This window comes from Dermacentor albipictus, chromosome 9 (assembly GCF_038994185.2).
Source record: "Dermacentor albipictus isolate Rhodes 1998 colony chromosome 9, USDA_Dalb.pri_finalv2, whole genome shotgun sequence".
Taxonomy (NCBI): Eukaryota; Metazoa; Arthropoda; class Arachnida; order Ixodida; family Ixodidae; genus Dermacentor; species Dermacentor albipictus.
In genome coordinates this window covers 118,618,244-118,635,918 of record NC_091829.1, presented here as the reverse complement: position 1 = coordinate 118,635,918, position 17,675 = coordinate 118,618,244, and the positions used below count along the sequence as shown (strand labels likewise).

The 17,675-nt window shown below is 45.6% G+C and overlaps 1 protein-coding gene across 3 annotated transcripts in view; it reads right to left on the bottom strand.

Moving 5' to 3' along the window:
* The window catches only part of LOC135911255 (tetracycline resistance protein, class H-like), a 117,304-nt gene extending 116,952 nt beyond the window's left edge, over window positions 1–352 (bottom strand). Inside the window, exon 1 of one of the 3 annotated variants that reach the window (XM_065443450.1) lies at window positions 78–352. The gene's annotated coding sequence lies outside the window, so the exon portion shown is untranslated. Of the gene's footprint in view, window positions 1–73 lie in introns of all 3 variants that reach the window. The other 2 variants (XM_065443449.1, XM_065443448.1) reach the window with 2 other exon arrangements.
* Between the last annotated feature and the right edge of the window lie 17,323 nt (window positions 353–17,675).

The window sequence follows — 17,675 nt, the reverse complement described above, 5'->3', positions numbered from 1 at the left end:
GAATCGAATTCCTCAACGTGAATAGCGCTACTGACGTTTGAATGCGATTCTGCATCAGGAAACCGCGAGTTACCTGCCTTTGCGAGGTGATGGCTGTCGAGTCAGGTTACGGTCCCATTGTGCATTCAGATGACAAAGTGCTGGCTCCGGTACTCCGGTGACGATCCTGCAGTTAACGAGAGCGATCGACCTTTCTAAAAGCACGATGCGATTGCACCCTAAGCACAGGGATTGCTCGCACGGGCGTCAACACTACAGAGTGAAGCACATTTCGGCCTCTCTAACCGCCCACACTGAGCGCGTGGTATGTTATACTCCCGTTGTTGTGTGTGTAATGGTATGCCCCCGAGACGGCCAACGTTTTTGAGCAGTACACCCACGGATGAGTACACCCGTTGCACGTCGAGGATCTTTGGTGCTGTCAGTGTGTCCGACTTCTCAGAGATGGCAGCACCTGGATAAATGTGTGGATGGATGATTAAGGCTCAACCCTTTGAAGCGGATGAATATGTGGATAGATGTTATGAGCGTCCCCTTTAGAACGGGGCGGTGGGTTGCGCCATCAAGCTCTTGCTATTATACTGTCTAATGTCCTACCTAGATCGGGTCCTAGATCTAGATCTAGGTCCTACCTAGCATAGAGTTTCCTACAAAAATTTTGGTAGGAAACTCTACAGAGATCGGGAGGCGGTGGTGCGCGCCACCTAGCCTTGAATGGTACTATATGCACGCATACCTATCTATTTACTCCTTTACTTTTGCGTTGATATTATCCACCCATCAGATAGCCTTCGTTTAGTTATTTCTACCTGTTCAAAGTCTATTTTACTTTCACTGTCTTTAAAACCTAAAGCTTTGAATAGTTCCCCGTTACATTCAGCTGCAGGTTGAAGTTGTTTACGACACGCCCCGCACAACAAGTATAGTATCTGGCTCGGTAGGTTTCAGTCTGCAGTACACCTGTCCTGGCCTCAAAAGCAATGAGCTTCCCTTATAGTAAATATTTTCTTTGGCTATTTCTTGCTTAAACGTCCTGTATCTACTTAATGCTGATTTGGTTTGCATCTCTGTTTTCCACATACCCCTCTCTGTCTCCTTAACATTTTTCTTCGCGGATGATTCCTTACCTGTCCCCTCACTGCTGCCCAAGTATTTGCTTGACAATTTTCTAGTTTGCTTCCTCAACCTTGTGTCAACATTCATCGTGTATAAGTAACTGAAAACCTTCCTAGCTCACCGCATTTCCTCCATTTTTCTCAATCACTCCTCAAATGCTATCTTGCTACTAGCCTCTCTGCCCTCGAAAGAAGACCATCCCAGATCCCCCTGCACCCCAAGATTTGGTGTCTTGCCATGTGCTCCCAGATCTAGCCTACCCACACCACGTTGTCTAGTTTCCAACTGTGCCCGGTTCTGTGCTGTCATACATAGAACTGCATTGGCAAAATTCAGGCCCGGAACCATTACCCCCTTCCATATCCCTCGTACTACCTCGTACCTGTTGTAGTTCCACAGTGCCCTACTCTTCATAATCGCTGCACTTCTGTTACCTTTCGTCGTTACATATTTTTCGTACTCTGTCAGGTACTCAATTACATTATTTTATCCACACCTCAAGATACTTGTACCTTTCAACTATCTCAAGCGTGGCCTCCTGTATCTCATGCACGTCGCAAATGTCATCATTAAAAATCATGACTGCTGATTTTTCTTTGCTAAACTTCAAGCCTAATCTGTCTTCTTCTGTACCACATATGTCCATCAATCCCTGCAGATCTTCTGTATTGTCAGCCATTAATACAATACCGTCCGCATACATCAGTCCTGGTAATGCGCCTGTTCAATCAATTTTTCTTGTTTGAAAAATGATAGGTTGAAGCCGAGTCCGCTTTGCTGTATTTTGGCCTCTAATCCTTGTAGATACAGCATAAACAACAGAAGTAGCAATGGACACCCCTGCCTTAGCCCCCGCCGAATCATTACAGGCTCCGAAACCTGCTTTTCCCATTTTATAATCACCCGTTTACATTTATAGATATTTTTTAAGAAATTGTTACTCCATCTTGCACTCCTAAACTTTCCAGAAGCCCTCTTGAAGTACACTGTCATAGGTTCCCTTGATATCCAAAAAAAGCCAGCCATAGGGGTCTGTGTTCCTTTTCAGCTATTTCAATGAACTGTGTCAGTGAGAACAAATTGTCTTCCAGCCTCCCATGCTTCCGGAACCCATGCTGTAGCTCTCCAAGCACACCCTCGTTCTCTACCAATGCCTGCAGTCTGTCCTTTATATTCTGCATAACCACCCTGTAAACCACTGACGTCACTGATATATAGGCTGGTAGTTATTTATGTCAGCTTTGTCCCGCTTTCCCTTATATATCATTATCATCCTACTTAGCCTGCATTCGTCAGGTACTTTAACATCCATTAGCATTTTGCTCACCACCTCCCTTAATGCTTTCCTAGATTTCGGGCCCAATTTCTTTATTAACATAATTGGAATACCATCCGGGCCTGCCGATGTGCTATTTGTTACCCTTTTCTCGGCCCTTTCCCACTCTCTTTGTCCAAGCGAAAGCAGTGGATTGACCGGGCTATCCCTCTCTGACATACTGCATGTCCCATTTCTCTGTTCTGTAAATTTTTCCGTGATCATGGTTCCTATATGCTCTATTGCCTCCTCTCCTTCTAACCGAGTACCTTGAGGTGTTACTATATACCTCTGCTCTAGGCTTGTCCTATTACCCAAGGAGTTCAGATGTTGCCAGAATTTCCTAGCTGCCTGTTTATATTTTTTATTGCTTACTTCTGACAGCCATTGGGACCCTCTTGTTTTGATTTTCTCATTGATCAAATATGATGCTTCCCTTCTGCATTTTTTGTAGTTTACCCATTTTCTCCCAACTTCTGCTTCACGTTCTCCCTTACTTTTCGAATACCTGTCTTCCCTGGACGCTTCCTGACGTTTCTTTATGGCCTTCTTAACCTCTTCATCCCCCCAGCTCTTGAGTTTTCGTATCCTTTGCCTTGTTTTCCTGACTCGCACCTTACCTAGCTCATGCTCAAATAGTCTCATTAAGTTTGGCTAAGTCCAATCAATTTCAGTATACCTCTGATATTTCCTCTTCAATTTGTTTGGCCGCTATTTCCACTTGCTCTTGAGTAAAAAATCTCATCTGGCTGTTCCTCACGCCTCGTTCGTGCTTTAGTTTCCCTCTTAAAAGTCGACTTGATACGTTTGTGGTCGCTACCTATACTTCTGGAGCCATGTTCATCTATAATCATGGCTCCTAATCTATCGTACATCCTATGTGACATTAACGCACAATCTATTGTCGAGTGTCGACTCCATACCTTCCATGTTATGATCCTGCCACACTTCCATCAGTCCTAGGGCACCTCGACGTAGCGCCCCGCCGTACAGGCTGGTGGCACCTTTCGGCCTGCGCCGCGCCTCCGTTTTGCTCCGCAGCCGCCATATTGGGGCGAGTCGTTTTCTGCGCCCGTTCCTTCAAGCGTTTATAAAGCAGCATTGTTGGGGAGTTCGCGAAGCTGCTGTATTATGCGCCAGATGCTGGGCGATTGAAATGTGTTCAGTCGCAAAAACCAGCATACCAGGGTGTTGTGTACTGCTGTGTGCCGGCTCGACAACGAAAGGCATGCGCTGTTTTCGCTTTCCACGGGATAAGGAATGGAGAAAAGTATGCGCCTGTCCGCCTTTAGGTACCAGCATTGTGTGGTTAGAATAATGCCGCGAAGTTTGCATTTGTTTCTTTGATCATTCTTAAAGCGACCGGCACGCCGCATCATCAGTTTTTCTGTGACGCGAGATGCGACCACATTTATCTCGATTGATCCGAGCCACGAGCGACTACATCGGGTTCCAGAATTTTGTCGTTGTCTTTAGCATGTTATCTCGAAGTTTCTTTACCGGCTTTAAATTGAGCTCGGCCGAGAGCGGCGGGCATCCTGTTCATCGATGACAGCCGAGCACGTTTGCTGCTACCGCCGCCGCGAAGTTGTGCAGTTCTTAGTAGGCGCAAGTCAGCCTAATAAAGTGTTTCTTTAAGGAGCCTCAACTCAACGTCAACTGGTTGCTAATTTGTAGCAAGAGACACAACTGAAGCCTACTGCATGTTATGCCCCTTATAAACTCGCATGCCCGGCAGCACCGAAAGGCGCGCGCTACATCGAGGCACCCTGCATGGTCATTCTCGCTCGACTACTATATTGTCACGCGGTAGGGACGGTTAAGAAGGCAGCAAAACTGTGATTAACGAAACGAGCGTTCATTTGGGCGAACTCGTGCCCTCAAAAACAGGCTACACTCAAAGAACAACGGTAGCGGTCTACACACTCGGCGGTCGTCGAAAATCTGATCAGCGGGTCAAGCGCGTCGGCTTTTATAAGCAGTCGTCGAACGTTCCAGACTAATCGCTGGCACCCGTGTGCCTTCCACAAAGTTGTATGCCATTCGCGTCAGGCGATGAAATCAGATAACACAAGGTTTGGCGACAACAGACAGCGGATAGAAGCATCGATAACTTTTCAGAAACTTCGGATACATGCAGGCGCGTCCCGCGCTGTATGATAACATTTGTTAAGGGGTGAAACGTGGTCGCCCGATAAAGATAAGTACACGTGTCAATATTTAGCAAAGCAGCGCACTCTTCTCCGGGCGCGCGCTTTCCTCCTCAATTTTTCTCAAATTTCACTCTACTACGGGCTGGCGCGTTGCGCTCAAGCGTCCTTCCTTTCTTTAGATCACTATCATCACCGACACAACACCCTCTACGTCCGCACGCCAAGTTTCATCCTAGGGCCGAATCTTATAACGGTTCGGAAGGGAACCGGTTCACTTGGCCTCATCTGATTGGTCAAAATTTTGCTTGCGTGAGAGGCTGTGAGAGATAGCGGGGCGGAGCAAATTATTATCACGTCACGCATCTGTCAATCAAAGTGCGCTAAACATCCAAAATACGAAATAGATACGCAATCGCGGGCCGCTTCTCAAGCGCTCCCAAGCGAATAGCCATGGATACACGGCCAAGGTAAATATACCTGGTAGCGAAGATTCCATAGGAAGCCATACTACCCATGCGTTCAAAACATGGAAGTTCATCGGTGGATGGATGGATGTTATGCGCGTCCCCTTTGGAACGGGGCGGTGGGTTGCGCCACCAAGCTCTTGCTATTATACTGCCTAATGTCGTACCTAGGTTAAATAAGAAAAAAACAAAAAACGCTATGAACTCCCACAACCAAATTTTCTGGTCCCCCATTGCGAACATTGCTTTTGTACGTCTCCGTTTTTTGTCGTTTCCCTACTTTTCTTCCACCAATCTTCCACTCGCCTCTTACTAACCTCTACTTCCGACATGTTTACTTTTCCACTACTCTCGCTGAACCCAAGGGCTTTAAAGGAGGGCAGTGGTGCATAAATCGACTGCTGGGAAGACGTCTTCACATTCTAATAAAACATGCTCCATCGTTTCCCTAGCTTTAATTACCACAGGAAACACATGCTTCTTCTTCCTTCTTATATCTTGCTTTAGTGGTGTGTCTCCTAAGGCATCCAGATCTCGCTTCGAAAAGTAATGAGCTTCCCTTTGAGTTATTGTAGGCTCCTGTAATGTCTAAAAAGGCCACATATAACGGTCTGCTTTCTACTTTTGATACTTCAATACACCGAGTAAGAACAAATAAGTTATCATCTAAACTCCTACCTTTTCTGAAACCATCCTGAAGTACTCTCAAAATGCCATGATTCTCTGCCCATGCTTGAAGCTTTAATTTGATGGCCTGCATTGCTAGCCTGTATATTACTGATGTAATGGTCAACGGTCTATACAAGTGAATTATATCTTTCTCCCCCTTACCTTTATAAATTAAATTCATTCTACTTTGTCACCAACTGCCTGGTATTCATTTGTCTGTTAAAGTTTCTTCCACTGCTTTCACCAGAGCTTCCTTACTTTTTGGTCCTAGTTCATTAATCAGGCTAACGGTAACCTCGTCTAGCCTTGTGGCTGTGCGCTAAGGAATTTTCTCTTCGGCTTTCTTCCAGTTGAAATTTGTCAGCACCAACTCCTTTTCTTACTGGGTCTCTTTCATGCTTTTTTTTCAAATGCAATTTCGTCATTGCCTTGGAAAGATTTGGCTGTTATATTTCGGATGTAGTTTATTGCCGCTTCTCCTTCCAGTCTGTTTTCATCTTCGTCTAGGATATGTTGTTGTATTGTTGTTGACTTCCTGCCTAATAATTTTGTGTGGTTGCAAATATTCTAGGTGCGGCCTTCTTTTTCTCACGTATTTCTGACAACCAACGTTCACTCTCACCTTTTATCTTGGCTTGCACTTGTATTTGAACCAGATACTCTTTATCCCGGTATATTTCCCATTTACTGGTTACTTCATCCTGCGGCAACTGCGCCTTCTTTGCCTGTCTGTGCTCTCGAGATGCTTTCTGTCGTTCGGCGATCGCTTCTCGTATCTCCCAGTTCCACCAGCGTTTCGGTTTCTTTTTTCCTTTCCAACGAAGTTGTTTCACTTTCCCTATTTATGTGATTATTACACTTAGAAGCTCACCGTATTTCCACTCTTTACTTGGCCATTTGCCAAGTTCTTTCTCGACTCTAGTGGCTATATTTGTTATTTGTTCAGCGTTCAAATTTGGACTGTCCATTTTGCACTCCTTGCTTTCTTTCCCAACTACGTATCCCATTTTCAAAATGATGCGTTTATGTTCACTCCCTACCCTTCCTCATCAATGACCATTTCTCTCAACTTATCATGAATTCCTTCTGTCATCAGACAGTAATCAATGGTTGATTGCCGGTTTCCCACTTCCTACGTGATCTGCCCTTCACACTTAGGCCCTGTATTCACGATAACGAGGTTATGTTGCTCACAAAGTTCTAGCATTGACTTCCCGTTGTTGTCGGTATAGCCATCTAAATCCTGTGTGTGGGCATTCATGTCACCTAATAGGATAATTTCAGCATAATTCCCGAAATACTTGATATCAGCACTTATGCATTACACTAACTCTTTATTCTCTGTGCAATTATTTTTATACACAAATACGTAACACCCAGCCAAGTTTTTTCCCCACTCATTGTACCTGATAACCAAAGGTGCTCTTGACATTTTGAATTTACTCTTGTCCATTTGGCTCCCTGATGGATGAGCATTCCGACTCCCCTTCCCTTTCTTTCCGGCTTGGTTCTGTTGCAACCTTCCCAAACATAATTCTCAATCACTGGCGACTCTTCCGAGTCTTTAAGCTGCGTTTCAGTAACCGCATAGACCCCCTATTTGTTCTCTATTTAACTGCTTGCCCAATTTTCCTTTCTTCTGTCGCCCTGTATGTTTATGTAGCCTATTACATGGCGAGCTCTCTTTCTTGCGTTCCTCCTTTTTCTGTTATTGACGGCGATGCTATTCTGAAGTTCCTTTAGGGGACCTTCTTAATTACTACCTACTCTGGCCTCCTGAGCGCCCGTAGGCCCCCTAAAAAAGCAACAGCACGACCACCAAGTCGCCAGCCCACTTCTCGTGCGAGCCTGTAATTGAAGTGGATCCCGTCTCGTTGAAAGCCACCACACCTTCTCACTTCCCCGTTTACTTCGACAACCTCGAAGCCTTTCTCTCGGCCCATGTTCTATATCGCCTCATTCGCAGCCACTACGGCTCTTTGTATGGGACTGTCACGTACAGGCACCTCCGGCACCGTGCACACCACGATCTGCACCTGAGGGGATAGCTCACGCAAGTCGTCCACCCCCTTCGCCAAGCACTGGGCTAGTCCTGTCCCTATCCTGTTTAGGACGTCATTTAGCCTACCTGCTACTATGACAAGGTTGTGCACGTGAGCATTTTCTGCGAGATTTTCGTTTGCTCGCTCCATGACAGAACCCAGTGTCCGGCCTGGAAATGACCCTACCGCCACTCGTTTATCGCCTTTCTCCCTCTCCGCAACTGCTTCTGCGCACCTAGCCAGGTTTGAGTCTCCGGCGATAATCACCATTTCACTCTCTCCGACCTCTCCCTGCTTCCCTTTGTCCTTTTCCGCGTGATTCGAACTAGACAACGGGCATTATCCCCTGTGCTCCTGATTTTTCCGCGAGGCGGCCTTATGTAGGTGTCGCTCTTTCCAGCTAACCCTTCACCACGTTGCACACATTCCGCATACTTTGCTGGCACTCCCTCTCCTGTCACGTCGGGAGACGGCGTTCCATTGTCACGACCATTGTCGTTCACAATGGAGGTCCTGTTCAGCTTTTCCTCGGCTGCTTCAAGTCTTTTTTCAACTACATTCCGTGCATCACGTCCATATTTAGCTAATTTTTGAGCTCTTCAACCTCTTTGATTAGCTCCTCCTGGAAAGCCTCCATTTTCTGCAGCCTAGAGTCGACATCACATTGTGTGCCGGTTGATTCGATGCCTTCTCCATTCTCATCTGTCAAGTAACGCGACGCCCATTCAGCATATCTTTGAAGAAACTGGGTTGCTATGTCATTTGGTCCATACGCTTTTTTGCATCTAAATTCAATAGCTGCTGAAATGCGCCTTCCTGTGTAATTATGATGTCATCCATTTGGCTAGGATCTGTGCTTTCTGAACTAACATCTACGTCATCATCGTTCGTGGTGAACACGGACTGAAAGAAGTGATTAAAGTGTTCTACAATATCTTTTTGTTTATCAGAACATGATCTTTCCTGATTTCCTGTACCTCTTCCTTTCTATTACTGAAGTATCGCCAAAACTTTTGCGGTGATGTTCTGAGGAAGCGGCTAAGCGTGTCATTGAAGACATTTTTTTTAGAATCGTGCAGGGCTTGCTTCAACTCAGCTCGAAGTCGCGAAACCTGAGTAGATTTGTTTTTGCTTTTACGTAGCCTTCTTATTTTTCTTTTCATATGAATTATGTTCCTGGTTATCCAGGGGCTTCAGTGCTTTGTCTTCTTTACGCGTTTAGGGATATAGGTATCCTCGCAGTGTTGTACAATTACCTTAAATTTCTGCCACAACTCTTCTACTGTTTTAGTATGGAAATCAATTTCAAAGTCAGCAAACGTCAGGTAGTCCTGTCAGAATCCAGGTAGTCAAGGATGGAAACATCATCCGCGTGTCCATAATCGTTAATGCGCACAGGGACGTAAGGCCTGAAACAAACACTCGTTCGCACTGTGATTGTAACAATAATCATCTTGTGTTCAGAGATACCATTCGCAACGTGGACAGTATAAGCACCTATGTTATCTGACACAAACACCAGATCCAACAATGACCGCGATGTGGCCATTACTCGTGTGTCTTGTACAATTCGGTTTAGATTATATGTGAACATAAGTTACAATAGCTTCTCTACTCTAGATGAATCGGAGACAACAGTACATGGGTTTTGCCAATCTATGTGATGAAGATTAAAATCGCCGGTCATTATTAATCTCGCGTCTACTTTGACATTTGCGCGTAGGAAAGTGTTTAGGTCTTCCAGCAACCCAGGTGAGGCAGAGGGTGCACGATATACTGCTCCAATGATGTAGGCAATACCATGAAATGTAATCTTGCACCAAACCGTTTAAGCAGCATCGCAATCAATCAATACAGCAGATACAGAGTTTTTTACTATGATACAAAAGCCCCCACCACATGGGTCCCTGTCTTTCCTAAACATTCTATAGCCGGGAGGAACAATACAGTCGTCAGATATATTTTTATGCAACCCCGTTTCTGTTATTACCACAACATGTGGGCTTTGTAAAAGGAGCAGATATTCTGTGTAGTCTTACTTACAATACTTCGCTCGTTCAAACTTAAAATGCATAGCTATATCTGTGATGATGAGCCCGAGGTGTTGCCTATGGTATCAGGATCATCAGTGCCGCTTGGCCGATCTGACCTGCGCTGTGTTCTGTTATCGGCTCTTTGCCCTAAGCTTTTAGATAGCAGGCAGCGTTCATTGCGGTTGTGATCCCAAAAGTATGTATCGTTGTTTATGCGAAGTTTATCATGAACGAGCATGACCTTTGCTTTGTTGGCCCTGTCTGCGGCTGCGCTTTCCCATATTTTTCTGCGTATATCTATTATTTTATTTATTTATTTTTATTATATTACAATACTGCAGGCCCTCGCCGGCCCCTGCAGGAGTGGTTACAACATGGAATACAGTACAAAAAAAGAAAGAATAAAGGGAAACTAGTGTATCCAAAACAACGATCATTAGCACACACAAAAATGAACATACTCAATAAATATATACACTCTGTTTAAATGAGCCATCCGAGAAGCAGGAGAAGCAGCGTTTACCATAAGAATGCATCTACGGAGGCTGCATATGAAATACAGGTGATATCACCATTCGAATTCCAGATTCTCAATACGGTCAAGAAATTCGTTGGCAGATGGGCAATTTACGGCTCGAGAGGGTAGTATGTTCCAATGGGAAATGGCGTGTGGGAATAAAGAGTACTTGTGAGTGTTAGTATGGCTGGGATGGTGTCGTATTGATTTATTATGGTTGGTTCGGGCAGAAAGTCTGAATGGCGCTTGAATGTATGTTGCTTGTGGTATTCGACAGGAGCCGTGATAAAGTAAGTATAGAAATTTTAACCTGGAAATCATGCTACGTTGAGCCAGTGATTGAACGTTAGCCTTGACGCGCAGGTTCGTAATGCTCGTTTGACGTGAATATTATGAATATATAAATCTCAATGCTAAGTTCTGTATGAATTCTGGTTTCTCGGTTAAATATTTCTGGTGTGGGGCCCAAATAATGTCGGCATACTCTAAAGCGGGTCTAATGAGGGTTCTGTATGCATTTAATATAACACTAGGAGGTGTGTTTCTAAGTTTTCTTCTCAAGAAATGTGGTTTATCTAGGCCCTTGTCATATATGTTATTTATATGAGTTTCCGAATTTCGTTGTAAGAGTGACCCCGAGATATGTGACCTCCTCGTATTTTCTTAGTGGTATGTTGTTTATTGTGTATGTAAACTGAAGCGCATTTTTCTTGTGTTTGAAGGAGATACTGGTAGCTTTTGCTGCATTCAGTTTTATCCCCCAAATGTTGCACCAATTTTGTATAGCAGCTAACGAATCATTTAGTTTTACCTGATCCTCTCTGGTATTCACTGTTGTGCACACTACGCAATCATCGGCGAATAGGCGCATTTGAATAGGCGGCTGAGCGCATGAACGAATATCATTGATGTAGATCAGAAATTGGAGGGGCGCAAGAACCGAGCCTTGTCGAACACCAGAAAAAACTTTGATGTAATCAGACGTAATATCATTCACAGCTACGCATTGCTTTCTGTTTTCGAGATAGTTCTTTATCCATGATACTGTTTTCTCGTGTACAGCAATGGCAATTAGTTTAGTAATAAGATCTGGATGAGGAACAACATCAAAGGCCTTTGAAAAATCTAAGAAAATGGCATCTATTTGGCTTCTGTTATTTATTGTGGTAGCTACATCATGGGTTAACTCAGCTAACTGAGTAATAGTACTTAGACCTGAACGGAATCCATGTTGCCGGCTATATAGTAGGTTATTATTCCCTAAGTGCAATATTATGGCCTTATAAATAATATGTTCGAACAATTTACTGGATGTCCATGTTAATGAAACAGGTCTATAGGTACTTACGTCGAGTTTAGAGCCAGATTTGTGCACAGGTATTACTTTGGCCCTTCGCCAGTCGTCAGGTATCACTGAAGTTTGCAAAGATCGTCTGTAAATTACGTATAAGTATTTTGACGTCCAAACTGCATGTTTTTGCAAAAACGCATTTGATGTAAGATCAGGGCCACAGGGTTTCTTTACATCCAGTTTTTGTAAGAGTGGAAAAATTCCTTGTTGGTCGACATCTATTTCAGGCATTCGATTCTCGAACTGATACCGTGGAGAGCGACCATTAAAGGTAGTTCTGTTAGATGCAGATTGAAAAAAATTCATTAAATTTGCTTACCATGACGTCAGGATGAACAACCGTCTCGTTCGAAACAGTAATCTGCGATACGGTGTGCCGCTCCCTCGATAGGTAGCGCCAGAATTTTTGTGGTTTATTCGTCATGTAAGAAGGCAGAGTAACAGTCAAAAAACGCTCATTGTGGATATTATCTTGTCGTAAGCGAAACAGATATTGAAGGTCACGTGTGGTTTTCTTTCTGCGCTTCCTTTTAATTTTATGTTTTAAATGTATTATTTCACGCGATATCCAAGGATGTTCTTTATTCACTCGTTTTTTTTTTCTGGAGGGAATGTAGTTTTCTTCACAAAAGTGTACAATATGCTTAAAACATAACCACAATTCATTTACGTCATGAAGTAATGAAAACTGCAGAAAGCAGGCGTTTAAATATTCTGAGATAGCATTGTCATCCACTCTTGAGTAATCCCTGATAATAACAATCGATGGCTTAACGCGTTCATGGTTTCCTAAAATTGGGCAGGAGAATACAATCATTTTATGGTGCGAAATGCCATTTTCAACGTTTAATGTGTTATTTTGAAATAGACTGCTTACGAACTTCAGATCAAGCACAGAATATGACGGACCAGCTATTCTAGTCGATTCGGAAACTAGCTGGCCTAGAGAGAAGGTAAATGACGCAAACAATAGTGATTCAGCACTTTTTGCGTCAGAGCTGTTGTGCGAAAGATTAGACCAATTGATTCCTGGTAAATTGAAATCACCTGTGATTTATCATCACAGGTGATTTCAATTTCAATTTCAATCGGAACGTGAATTAGTGTGTTGTGCAATGTAATCGTGCATGACGTCTAGGTATTCAGGGGGCGCATTAGGAGGTCGGTATACGCCGCCCAGAAATATGCTTTTTCCATTAAATGTAAGTTTACACCATACGCTTTCATGGTCAGGTATGCTGTTGAAAACTGAATTTTATGTTAGATTTAATTGCGACAGCTACACCTGCCCCCCCCCGCCCCCCCCCCCTTCCCCCCACGATTCTCTGTATTTCCGTATGAGCCGATAAGAAGGTGGAGACACTTCGGAATCCTGGACGCTTTCGTGAAGTCAGGTTTCCGTGATGACTATAACGTGCGGTTGATGGGCTGCAACTATGCTTTCAAGTACGATGAACTTATTGACTAGCTGCGCGCATTCAGTGATAACACTCTGATACATTTCGTACGTTGTTGTCATGTGCCATCGTGAGCTGCAGGGCCAGCGTGCGCAGAAGTTATCGGTTTAGATAGTTCAATTCTTCGGTCCTCACACTCATTCCATATAAAGGTTTTGCCATTTATATTTAGTTTATCGAATGCCAGAGATACCTTTGCCCCTTTCGCCTTGTCACTTACTGCAGAACGCCATAATTTAGCACGTGTGTCGCGTACTTTCTTTGAGAAATCTTCGGATATTGAAATCTGGGTGTTTTTGAGCTTGAAGCAGCTTGATATTTTGTTTTTCTCAGCGAAGTTGAATAGCCTGATAATAACGGGGCGTGTCCTTTGGCTTTACTTTGTACCGATTCTGTGAACTCGTTCTATTGAATAAATTTCTATTCCTAGGATCTTCTTAAATATACCGTCTCGCACTTCTTCAAGTGTTTTAACATCTTCATCAGAGCTCTCTCTTAATCCATAAATTACTAGGCTATTCCGCCTACTTCAATTTTCTAAATCATCAACCTTCGATGCCAGAAATTCTACTTGCGACATGGTAGATCTACAAGATTCCTCGCAGTGTACTATCTTGTCTTCGCATTCTTTCCATAATTTCAAGAAAAAACCACAGCAGGGTACTACAACCTATTAACACACGTACGGATGTATATCGGTATTCCTTTTTTCCTGATGTAACTGAACTATGGAACAAACTGCCAAGTGATGTTGTGGAGAGTGTGAACGTGCAACAATTTGAGCTGGGTGTCGATATGTTTTTGAGAAATGGTGTACAAATTTTGAATTCTGATTCATGATTGCTCATTGAAGTGCTTATGAAATGTATATGTTCTTCTTCCCTCCCTGTAACGATCCTCACTGGAGGGTTAACAGTATGACCAAATAAATAAATAAATAAATAAATAAATAAATAAATAAATAAATAAATAAATAAATAAATAAATTGTAGCGGGTAATATGCATGTGGCACTGTAGTTGTAGTGGGTAATATGCATGTGGCACTGTGCGGACTGCCACCGCTGCGGCGCGAGACACGAGCGCGGGTTGTTGATGCGAAGCGCTAGGACTCGTGATCTAGAGCTACCTGCGATCCCTCGAACGAGCTACATAAACCCCATTTCATTTGGTGGAGGTGCGGGGTAACCTCGAAAACTGGAACTCCGAAGCCGGACGCTACCGACTGCTGCGACCATGCCTGACGAAACCACCCAGGAAGATGCACCACAGCCTCCGACGGTCATCGTTTCCGGTGCATTGCGCGAGCGTGATCCTGCCATCTTTAGCGGCACCGATGATCATGACGTGGAGGATTGGTTGTCATCTTACGAAAGGGTGAGCCAGCATAACAAGTGGGACGACGTCACAAAGTTGCACAATGTGCTGTTTTACTTAACCGGCGTCGCGAACCTCTGGTTCCGAAACCACGAACACGATTTCACAACGTGGAGCAGATTCAAGACAAGTTTCACAGAAGTGTTCGGGCGCCCCGCTGTGCGCAAGCTTCGCGCAGAACAACGCTTACGGGGGCGCGCGCAACATCACGGTGAAACGTTCACAAGTTACATCGAAGATGTCATTGACCTGTGTAAGCGCGTGAATCCGTCAATGGCGGAACAGGACAAGATAAAACACATTATGAAAGGCATTGATGAGGACGCATTTCAAATGTTGCTAGCGAAGGATCCGCGTACCGTGGCCGAAGTTATCAACTTGTGCCAAAGTTTTGACGAGCTACGGAAACAACGCATCTTAGCTCGGCGCCCACCGCCTACGGAAGATTCGTTAGCAGCATTGGTTATTGGCGACAACCACACAACTTTGCTGACGCAAATAAAAGAATTTGTGCGCGAGGAGGTCGCGCGACAGCTCTCGATTTTGCCGACCACGGAGAAGCCTTCTCAATATTTGGCTCCAGCGATCCGACAGGTAATTCAAGAGCAAGTGACCGAAGCTCTTCCACCTCCGTGTCAGCCGGCTCCCGTGGCCGCGCCTCTGACGTATGCTGAAGCCGCTGCACGGGCGCCTCGTCTGCCGGGATTCTCTCCTCCGCCTTCAGCGCCTCTCCAGCCGGTGTTCTCTCATCCGCCCTCGCCTCGCCAGCAGGTCGCTCCCTTTTTCAGCGCACAGCAGCAAGGCACAAATCCTTGGCGTACTCCTGACAACCGCCCAATATGCTATGCCTGCGGTACACCGGGACATGTAGCGCGCTTCTGCCGCCGGCGCTTGCCGGCCTTCGTGGGCACCGCGCGACCACCCAGCTCCGGCTTCCGACCATACCGTATGCCTCAGCGACCACCACCGGAAGTCTACGCTGCTGATGACATACCAGCACCGCAGTCACAGCTCTACAATACTCGTCGCTCACCTTCCCCTCGTCGGCGCTCACTCTCACCCATGCGTCGTAGGCCCAGTGCCAGTACTACTGAGGCGGAAAACTGATTTCCGCAGTTCCTGAGGCACGAACTGCGTCATCGTCGGAACATCAAAGTCCTCGTTTTTCCCCCGCTAACGTTGTTGAAGTGTCTGTTGATGGCATCAAATGTCTTGCCCTCGTCGATACAGGTGCTGCTGTATCTGTGATTAGTGAGAAACTCTGCCGTGAATTACGGAAAGTGACCATGATGCCTTCGGTATTATTGCTTAGAACAGCCAGTGCACAGCAAGTTCAGCCAGTCGCTATGTGCACTGCCAGGGTGTTGATTCGAGACATTTTGTATCCGATTGATTTCTTTGTGCTGACTTGTTGCTCCCACGATGTGATTCTCGGTTGGGATTTTCTGTCGCGCCATCACGCCGTCATTGACTGTGCACGTGCTGAGGTTCAGTTCTCCGTTCTGTGCGATATGCCATCTCACGACTTTCAAGTTCATGATGTAACCAGGATCTGTGTAGCTTCAGATACTGACCTTCCCCCTCACAGCGCGGTATTTGTCCCTCTTTCATGCGCATCGCTTGCCGAAGCGACGGTCATGTTTTCACCCGCTGCCGTCTTCATTCGCCGCCAGCCTATATTGTTGCCTTTCGCTCTCCTCACGGTTCACCATGGGGCTGCAGAAATACTGATTTCTAACCCAAATTCGTACACTTTGGCTTTGCACTGTGGCGAGACTATTGGTACCATCCAGACTGTGGACGCTGACGTTATTGTGCATTTCCCTGTTCCCGACGACGTGGATACTGCCACCGTAACAGCACTGGCACCCCATGTGCCATATAGCCGAGTACCACCGGATGTTTTTTGTCGCTCTATTGCCGATGACCTCGAGCCGACACAACGTGAGCGGCTTATTACTCTTTTAAATGATTTTCACGCCTCTTTTGACTGCAACCAAGCATCATTAGGCCGCACAAGTACCGTCTCTCACCACATTGATACGGGACACCACGCACCATTACGCCAGCGTCCGTACTGCGTGTCATCCACCGAGCGTCGTGTCATCGCCGAGCAAGTTGAAGACATGCTTGAACGTGGTGTTATCAAGCCATCCTGCAGCCCTTGGTCATCTCCTGTCGTACTCATTAAGACAAAAGATGGCTCGATTCGTTTCTGTGTGGACTATCGTCGCCTCAACATGATTACACGAAAAGATGTCTATCCTCTCCCGCGCATAGATGACGCCCTAGATTGTCTTCATGGTGCCGCATTCTTTTCTTCTTTGGACTTGCGATCGGGCTATTGGCAAGTGCCAGTGGATGAATCCGACCGCTCCAAGACAGCTTTTATTACGCCTGATGGCCTGTATGAGTTTACCGTAATGCCATTCGGCCACTGCAATGCACCCGCGACGTTCGAAAGGATGATGGACAATCTTCTACGAGGCCTCAAATGGAAGACGTGCTTGTGTTATTTAGACGACGTGGTAGTTTTCTCCCCTGATTTCACCACTCACCTCTCTCGTCTACGCGAAGTTCTTACTTGCCTTACCAACGCCGGCCTTCAACTTAACTTGAAAAAGTGCCGCTTCGGAGCCCGCCAGCTGACCATACTTGGCCATGTCGTGTCCAAAGACGGCGTCCTTCCCGACCCTGACAAACTTCGTGCTGTCGCAGAATTTCCGCGGCCGACTACTGTGAAAGAGCTCCGCAGTTTCGTCGGTCTTTGCTCTTATTTTCGCCGCTTTGTGCGCAATTTTGCCTGCATCATCGCTCCCCTGACGAAGCTCCTGGCTGGCTGTGGTGCCCTTCGCGACTGGACTCCGGCGTGTGACCAAGCCTTCACCACTTTGCGTCGTCGGCTTACCTCACCGCCTGTTCTACGCCACTACGACCCGAGTGCACCGACTGAAGTTCATACCGACGCCAGCGGCGTTGGTCTTGGGGCCGTCCTTGCTCAACGGAAGCCTGGCTTTCCAGAATATGTGGTTGCATATGCGAGTCGTGCTCTCACGAAGGCAGAATCCAATTATTTTGTCACGGAAAAAGAATGTTTAGCTATAGTTTGGGCCTTAAACAAATTTCGTCCTTACTTGTATGGCCGTCCGTTCGACGTTGTGACAGACCACCACGCGCTCTGCT